Raw genomic sequence first — 7,909 nt, 5'->3', positions numbered from 1 at the left:
TGTTAATTGCTGATATACAGGAAAGTGACTGATTTTTGTGCATTAACCTTGTATCATGCAACCTTGCTATAATCACTTATTAGTTCCAGGAGTTTTTTTTGTCAATTCTTTCAGATTTTCTACAGACAATCATGTCATCTGCAAACAAAGACAGTTTTATTTCTTCTTTCCCAATTTGTATACTTTTTATTTCCTTTTCTTGTCTTATTGCATTAGCTAGGACTTCCAGTATGACGTTGAAAAGGAATGGTGAGAGGGGACAGCCTTGCTTTGTGCCTGATGTTAGTGGTAAAGCTTCTAGTTTCTCACCATCATGTTAGCGGTAGGCTTTTTTGTAGATATTCTTTACTAAGTTGAGGAATTCCCCTCTATAACTAATTTACTAGGAGGTTGTTTTTCTTTTTTAATCATGAATGGGTGTTGCATTTTTTCAAATGCTTTTCCTGCATCTATTGATATGATCGTTTGATTTTTCTTTTTTCACCTGTTGATGTGAATGGATACATTAATTGATTTTCAAATGTTAAACCAGCCTTGCATACCTGGGATAAATCCCACTCAGTCATGATTTTTATATATTGTTGGATTCAATTTGCTAATATTTTGTTGCAGAGTTTTGCAACTATGTTCATAAGAGATATTAGTCAGTCTGTAGTCTTCTTTGCTTGTAATGTCTGTGTCTGATTTTGGTATTAGGGTAGTGCTGGTCTCATAGAATGAGGTAGGAAGTATTCCCTCTGTTTCATCTGAAAGAAATTGTAGAGAATGGGTATAATTTCTTTATTAAATGTTTGGTATAAGTGAACCCATCTGGGCCTGGTGCTTTCTGTTTTGAATGGTTAGTAATTATTGATTCAATTTCTTTGATAGATGTAGGCCTATTCAGATTGTCTATTTCCTCCTTCATTTTTAATAACAGTTTTGATGGATATAGAATTCTCAAATGGCAGCCTTTTTCTTTAAGCACTTTGAATATATCATCCCATTTCCTTCTGGCCTCTATGGTGTCTGATGAGAAGTGAGCTATTAATCTTATTGAGGACTCCTTGTACTTGATGAATCATTTTTGTCTTGCTGCTCTCAAAATTCTCTTTGTCTCTGTCTCTCAACAGTTTGACTGTGATGTGTGTAGTTGTGGATCTCTTCAGTTCCTCCTCCAAGGAGTTCATTGAACTTCTTGGATGTAAATATTAACATTTTTCATCAAATTGAGGAAGTTTTCAGCCATGGTTGCTTCAAGTGTTCTTTCTGCCCCTTTCTCTTTTTCCTCTCCTTCTGGGATTCCCATTATGTGTCTGTTGGCATACTTATGGTGTCCCACATGTCTCTGGAGTTCTGTTTGTTTTTCTTCATTCATTTTTCTTTCTGTTCCTCAGAGTGGATAATTGCAATTAACTTCAATTTCATGGATTCTTTCTTCTACCACCTCAAATCTGCTATTGATGCCCTATAGTAAATTTTTCATTTCAGTTGTACTTTTCAATACCATAATTTCTTATTTTGTTCTTTTTTATGATTTCTATCTCTTGATATTCTCTAGTTGGTGAGACATGATTCTCATACTTTAATTCTTTAGACATAGTTTCCTTTAGTTCTTTGAACATATTTATAATAGCTGACTAATGTCTTTGTCTAGTCTAGTAAGTTTGAAATCTGGACTTTCTCAGGAACTGTTTCTATTGACTGCTTTTTTTCTTCTGCATGGGCCATACTTCCCTATTTTTTGGCATGTCTTGTACTTTTTTGGTTGAAATTTGGACATGCACATCAGAGTCTTGCTCCACTCCTCCAACCTGGATTTTTTATTGCCATTTGTCTGTTTAATGGTCTTCCTGAACAAATTCTGTCAAGTCTATATTCTTTGCTGTGTACTGCCACTGAAGTCTCTACTCAGTTAGCTTAGTGGTCAGCTAATGATTAGAGAGAGATTTCCTTAAATGCCCTGAACCTCTCTGCTGAGGGGTTTTTTGCGTGTTGGGACATGCCTTCAATACTTTGGCAGTTTACAACCCTGACCTAGCTTTCAATTCCTGCTTGTGCAGATCCTCAAGGTCAGCCAGAGATGAGGGATTGGGGCCTTCTCAGGTCTTTCCTGGGTTCGCACACAGTCCTATGGATCACCCTACATACAGATTCCCAGGAATATGTTGAAGCTTTTCAAAGCCCCGTATGGACATCTCATTCCCCAGATTTCCTTGACTTCAAGTTTTTTGGCCAGCCTCTGTTTGCTCCAACTAGTAGTTCCACCTTAGGCAGTTGAGATGTTAAACAGTTGCTGCTAATTTCTTGTTTTCTTTCTTTCTTACAAATGCCCTGGTGTTAGGACTTTCCTCACTGAGCAAACTCTGAGTCAGGTCAAATAAAGATAAGCCCTGTAAACGGACATTTCCAGGGAACAGTTGGACAGGTCCAGGAGTGAAATTTTCCGGGGATGTGGCTTTTTGGGAGCTCTAAGCCTGTTTTGCTTCCTCCAGTGGCTGCTACGCTGCTGGTCTTCTCAGTCACTGTGCCTCTGAGTCTGTTGATTTTCAAAGCTCTCGTGGAGCTGGGAAGAATGAGATGAGATAGGGCAAGTTAAAATGCCATGAAACTTACTGTTCTCACTGAGATTCAGCCACTTCTCTTGAATAAATGCTCTTCATTATTGCAAGCCTTTGGTTAATTTCCAGAGTTCTAAAAATGTTGATTTTTGGACAATGTTTGCCTGTGTTCTCATTGCTTTTATGGAGGAGCAGATTTTCAGAGGTCCTTAGTGCACCATTCCAGAAATGCTTTCTCCATAAATTTCTGTAGCGTGCTGCAGTACAATGATGTACTCAGGGCCTGCTGAGGAAAGCCAAGTTTGTCCCCAGACTGCTGTGCTTTTTGACTTACCTATTTTTCCTGCTTGTTTTCTGCCTTTTCTCTTATAAATGTTTGCCTGTGGGTCTTCTCAGAATGGTCCTTCTCTCCGTGTTAATGTGCTACTTCTAATATGCTGTGAGGTTAATAACCAAATAGCCAAATTGGTTGGCAATGTTAGAATAGGTGTGGATAGTCCACTCAAAGTGTGTGGACTTTGTGATCGCTCAGAAGGCATTTTGGCTTTTTCTCTCCTATGATCTAAAAATGAGATTTCTGGATATCTGAATTTAGATGAAGTGAGTTGGTGATGTCCACATTGCGGGAGATAACAGTCCCACAATACTCCTTGCTGAGTCACAGTACATCTATTGTAGTATAGCTAATTCTGGGAAACATGTTTTAAGATGACTTTGACCAAATACGAGTTTCAAGGTAACAGTAACCAGAATGGAGAGTGAGGAAGTTCTGCAACTATGCCAGATAAGGAATAATTGGGAAGAGTGGTGATATTTCATTGGGAGAAAGAAAAACTTAGAAAAAAGGAAAAACTTATTGTAGTATAGGATAGGGCTGATATGATAATAAAATTATTCTGTCTCCCTCCACCATAATCATGCCAAGTGGCGTGATTATGACTAAAAGGCATAAGTTAAAGTGGGACAGATTTTGACTCAGTATAAAAGAAATTTCTAATAACAAGAACTGTCCAACAATGTAATTGACTAAGCATTTACCATAGCCCAGGGCCTGTGGAGACAAAACTAAGCAAGATAGAATCGCTACTCTAGAGCAGCTCAAAAAGTGAAAGCCCGTCCTTAAAGTGATTAATCAAAGACTAAATAATCAACTGTTACGGATACCATATTGGATAGAAAACTGGAGAATATGACAGCTAAGGTCCACTCTAAAACTACCATTTTAAGGCTCTGAGGTTGGACCTAGAGGTTGGTGTCCACTGGCACCCCTACTGAGCTGGCAGATGACTTTAGGGCAAGATAAAATATTCAGTGTGAGTCTGGAGTCCCCAAGGAGTACAATATAATTTTGAACTCTTTGTCTACCAAGGTCTCTCTGTGATCATTAAATGATCTATGAAGTTGGAGGCAAGTTAACTTTACTTGAGGGTTTTACTGACACCTAGTGGTAAATGTGGATAGCAATATAATCTAAAATGTTAGAAGACAATATACAAAATTATCACAAATAAATGCATATAGTGATACAATTTATTCATGTTTTGAACTCTATTTTCAAAAAAAGATTTAAAATTGCTTAAATGTTATCTTTAAGATGTTTTTATCCTGAAATTTCAAACTCTTCAATATCTTGATTGGTTGTATTTATAAGCAAACTTAGAATGCCTTTACTGTATCTTTTAACTCATATATTTCAGTTATGCTATTTTCATGGTTTATGAAAAACAGAAAAATATCACCTAAACTATCAATTTATTAAATTTTAATTTGTAACTTGATATCACTAAAACACAACGGTAAATATGCTCTGATTCAAAGGGAGAATTATAGACACCAATCTAATACCATTAACAGTACTTCTTCACAATAGTGACACCCTATTTGTAACATTCTTGTTCCGGTCGCTGACCGTGTACAAGCTTGGAGAAGCCTGGTTCTGGTTAAACCTAGGAACCATGGCTAAGAAACAACAGGTGCTAATTGGCCTATGGGGAAACTAAACCCATACTTGGGCCTCTTTGGAATGCCTTTATGCTAAATAAAATAATAGAGATAAATGGCTATGGCGCTACAGAATATGTATAAAAACTTTCTGTGATTCACTTAAAAACAAAAGACAAAAAAGCAGAATGTATCAAATTTTCCATAGTAAGTAAAGCACATGAAAATTAAGATTATAGATAAAAAATTTAGCTGATGTGGTTATGTTTTAACATGATAAGAAAATGAAACTTTTATATAATAGAAGAAATGGGTACATTTTGATGGCTAGGGGACCATAACATTTGGATAGGAATGCAAAATGCCACTTCTCCCATCCCTATTATGACTTTTAAAGGAATTATAATCTCCAAATACTTTTTCCTTTAGCAGGTCCTCCACCCTCTCACATTTTTTGTTTTGTTTTGTTTTTTATTTTTTTAAATTTTTTATTTATTTATTTTTTTCCCCCAAAGCCCCAGTAGATAGTTGTATGTCATAGTTGCACATCCTTCTAGTTGCTGTATGTGGGATGCAGCCTCATCATGGCCGGAGAAGCAGTGCATCGGTGCGCGCCCGGGATCCGAACCCGGGCCGCCAGCAGCGGAGCGCGCGCACTTAACCGCTAAGCCATGGGGCCGGCCCTCACATGTTTTTAAAAGAAAACACATAGAGTGATAAACCAGCTCTTTTTCCTACCTTATGTGTGGTGCAGACTATACCCTTGCAGATGAGGACTCGAGCCCAGGCAGTCTGGCTCTCGTGTCTGTGCTTTCAATCACCAGCCTGTGCGGCTCCGAGTGACTTCCCAGGCCAATATCCCTCAGCCCAACAGAAGCCAGGACGGCTTCAACACCATGATGCCTACACTGGAGAAAACTACTTCTACCTCTCTGATCTATTTTGGTGATACGGGAATTCATGTCAGAGATGACAATCTATAAATCTATTACATACTATCCATTTTATTACTATTTAGCTTCTGTTAGCTTACTGTTAGTTGAAATAATAGAAAGGAATAGAACTCCTAAGAAGAGTATTAGCAAAAGTGGGCAAAACCAAGGCAAATTTGAAGATTTTTATGCATCCAACCCATTTGCAAAGTTGCTGACAGTTGTAAAAAATCTTCTAGACATATGAACCTAAGCATATTGTCTTATGATGTACCATAAAATCCTTTATGTGCTTAAAGAAATTCTTCATAAACTTTAAGAAAATTTAAAGTTTCCATTCAATATATTTTTTTCAAGTTAATGCATAACCTGTTTCTTTAAGTTTTCTCACAGGAACAATGCCCAACTCTCAATTATCTTTGTTTCTCTCTAGGATGGAATAGGATGGGAGTAAAGCTTAACCAATTTCAGTGTGGGGTCTACAGATTTCCATATATTTTAATAAATTGAATTAATTTATGGAATTATAGAACATAGGTCCGGGTGTTTAGCCAAGCAACTGCAAAGTGTTTAATGGATTGAATTATTGTAAAGGAGGATTAGAATTGAAGATAATCAACCTCAAATTCATTTTGAGAGCATTCTTAAAATTCTAGGCATTTTACAATCAACAATAATGATCTACAGGAACCACAATTCAAAAAGTTTTTGGTCTTCTTACCAAAATTAATAACTTATAAATTTTAGGATGATCATAAAGACTTTAACTAAGTAAGTTTAACTAAGATGGAACTAACCTAGCAATGGATAACAGGTGTGATTCTAATCTTTAAAATACTGGTAATGCAATAATTTATTTAAAGTTATTCTTTGTACCTCACAAGAGCTCAACGTTGTTTACAACAAAGTAGAGTAGATCAGAAGTAAGAAGATTTGGGTTCTAGCTTTTGTCCCATTACTTACTAGGCTTGTCACCTATGGCAAATCACTTAAAATCTGAGCTGTGGTTTCCTCATTTCCACTTCTGCTTCATTTAGCTCCACTGCTAGGCTGTGTCTGCAGCCTCCTGCATGATACCCAACGCACAGCAGGCACTCAGTGTTTGCTGGCTGATCGAACTAAAGATTAATTGAAAATGAAAATAAAAATATTCCCATGCATACTTCAGAAGGGTTGCTATGAGGTTAAAATGATATAGTGATAAAATATATGGGAAAATGGTTTGAGAACCATATAAGGCTATATAGACATACAGTACAGTTCTTTACACAAATGGAGAGAGATGTTCTTTCTCCATTTTTCAAATGTGGATACATTTTTGGTACTTAAAAAGAAATTAAGGGGGCCGGTCCGACTGCATAGCGGTTAACTTCGTGCACTCCACTTTGGTGGCCCAGGATTTGCAGGTTCGGATCCCAGGCGCGGACCTACGCACCGCTTATCAAGCCACGCTGTGGCGGCATCCCACATATACAGTAGAGGAAGATGGGCACAGATGTTAGCCCAGGGCCAAGCTTCCTCAGCAAAAAGAGGAGGATTGGCAATGGATGTTAGCTCAGGGCTGATCTTCCTCATTAAAAAAAAAAAAAGAAAAAAGAAATTAAGGTAAAAGTATTAATAACCGCAAGTTATTTCAAATCACTATAGCTCATATATCTATAAATATTCTGAGAAAAATAGGCTATATCTACCTAAAGCCTCACATTTCAGTGATTCCTTAAGATTAACATGATTTTAGAGACAAAATATCTGTGATTTTCACTAGTTCTGGTAAATTCTCCAAACAAGTTCAGATTAAAAAGTCAAATGTGAATTCCCCATACTATAACATAGTCATACTATGTAATATCTTACCCTATTTAAAAAGATAAGAGATTTATATGAACTAAAGTTGAAAGGTCCAAGATATACTGTTAGGTGAAAAATGCAAACAATACATTTATATTTACAGAAAGAAAATCAACCCATACATTTCTAGGTGTTCAAATATATACGTATATAAATAGCTTGAAAAAGGCCTGAAAGGGACACACCTAACTGATAACAGTGGTTATCTTTGAGAAGGGGAGTGGAACTGCATAAGGGCAAGTAGAGACTTGAGCTTCATTGGCATTGCCTGACATTTTTTAATAGCAGGAATGTGAAAAAATAGATAAGCGCATATAACTAATTCATAGAATCCGTTGAGCCTTACTTGAATATGGAAGATGGAAGGAGTAACTATCTGTTTAATTTTATACAAATAAGGGTATACTTCTTGGTCCTTGCAAGAAGGGAGCACTATAGCTTCAAGTAACACAACATTTAGGTATTCTTGAGCAGAGTAGGTTAAATGGTTTTCCTACGGAGAAGAAAAGCTCAATGGCTGACAGCACTGATATCTGATATTAAATATCATACTTACCAAAAAAAGAATTAACTCACAAAATTACAAAGATTAAGGAAAATATATTTGTTAGTTATATATAGTGATAATGGGAAGCTCGTAATTAAGCA

The sequence above is a fragment of the Diceros bicornis genome, chromosome 39 (assembly GCF_020826845.1).
Source record: "Diceros bicornis minor isolate mBicDic1 chromosome 39, mDicBic1.mat.cur, whole genome shotgun sequence".
Classification (NCBI taxonomy): Eukaryota; Metazoa; Chordata; class Mammalia; order Perissodactyla; family Rhinocerotidae; genus Diceros; species Diceros bicornis.
This window is presented reverse-complemented; position numbering follows the sequence as displayed.